Source organism: Arachis duranensis, chromosome 7 (genome assembly GCF_000817695.3).
Source record: "Arachis duranensis cultivar V14167 chromosome 7, aradu.V14167.gnm2.J7QH, whole genome shotgun sequence".
NCBI classification, from domain to species: domain Eukaryota; kingdom Viridiplantae; phylum Streptophyta; class Magnoliopsida; order Fabales; family Fabaceae; genus Arachis; species Arachis duranensis.
The window spans coordinates 19,691,812-19,693,743 of NC_029778.3; positions in this window are offsets into that span (position 1 = coordinate 19,691,812).

Below are 1,932 nucleotides of genomic sequence, written 5' to 3' on the forward strand. Positions count from 1 at the left end.
ATATTTTACATAAGATGTTTTTATCTCCAGAGGGGAGATTATAGATATTAACTCCAAAGGGGAGTTTAAAACTATTTTTTCCTACGGGAATTCTTTTTTCAGACTACAGAATCGCCTCGGCAGCTTCCTCCTTGCTTTCTCTAGCATATGAGTACTCTTAGCCTCCTGCTTTCTATTTTCTGATGCCTTCTACAATTACCTAAGCAATCTATTTATAATGGTTGGGTCTGATGGACAATTCCCATCCTTACCCTTCTTATGACGTCATTGCTTACGTCATTATTTATAATCTTGCACTAGCTACATTGTTGGTGCTCTATGACCTAAGCGCTTACGTCATTATGCAATAATGTCGAGAGATGCTTCAGATGCGCTGTCCTCTTCTTTTATGTGAGTGGATGAGTTGTCTTCTTCTTTTATCATGTGGGTGGATCCTATTTCATTATTGCTTTCTTCAGATATTTCTGAGACACACAGCTGGCACTTGTGGTCTTCTCTGTTTTTTATCAAATAGCAGAGATTCCTTGTTATCCCTTCAGGGAGTTTTTCTAAGAGCCCGGATAGATTATAGAATGCAGATTCAAACTCTACCAAGAGTCTCATCTCTCTTTCTTCAATTTCATTTCTTTTACTGGACACAAGCAGAGTATTTCTGCTTTTATAATTGATTCTTGTGTGAGATTCCCTTGTTATCTTTTGAGTTCTTTCGAAGACCCTTGCTAGTGTGCTGGCTAGTCTTCCTTCATGACTGTAAATTGTTAAGTCTTGAATCTGATCAATTGGTTGAAAATTTCCTGGAAAGACGGACATGAATATTACTTGGTGTGTTGGAACCAAGCATTCTTCTTCTTCATTAAAAATAGGTTGACTGTTTGTAAATTTTAGGGATATATCCCTTGGATTTACATTGTCAATCATATTTTTAAATCTCTTTACTGTATCAACAAATCCTGCAGGAAACTCACTAATAATTTTTAGATCATTAAAAATTAAAATTGTATCAATCAATCCATACTGGAAAAACTGATAGGTATCCGATGGGGAAGAATCTGGAAATATAACCAGTTTTGTTAGCTGTTCTTTGGCAATAGGATAATATCCCAAAATTGCCCTTTTTTCTTCAGTCCAATTCAGGACTATGTTAAGGGTTTCTCTGAGATTTGATCTACAGACCCTTTTCTTTTCCTTGATTTCAGCCCTTGTAGGAATGTTTCTTATTATCCCTGTTCTCTGGGTTTGAATTGGAGCTTTATCTATGTAACACCCTATCATACAGAGTCTTATGCTTAAGTCATAATTCAGAGATGGCAAGGTATTACGACTGATGAGCGGATAATTTATACGCTTTTTGGCATTGTTTTCATATAGTTTTTAGTAAGTTTAAGCTACTTTTAGGGATGTTTTCATTAGTTTTTATGTTAAATTCACATTTCTGGACTTTACTATGAGTTTGTGTGTTTTTCTGTGATTTCAGGTAAATTCTGACTGAAATTGAGGGATTTGAGCAAAACTCTGAAGAAGGCTGACAAAAGGACTGCTGATGCTGTTGGAATCTGACCTCCCTGCACTCGAAATGGATTTTCTGGAGCTACAGAACTCCAATTGGCGCGCTCTTAACGGCGTTGGAAAGTATACATCCAGGGCTTTCCAGCAATATATAATAGTCCATACTTTATTCGAAGAATGACGACGTAACTTGGCGTTAAACGCCAAGTACACGCTGCTGTCTGGAGTTAAACGCCAGAAAAACGTCATGATCCAGAGTTGAACGCTCAAAACACGTCATAACTCGAAGTTCAACGCCAAGATATGCCTTAGCACGTGAATTCATCAAGCTCAGCCCAAGCACACACCAAGTGAGCCCCGAAAGTGGATTTATGCATCAATTACTTACTCATGCAAACCCTAGAAGCTAGTCTAGTATATATAGGA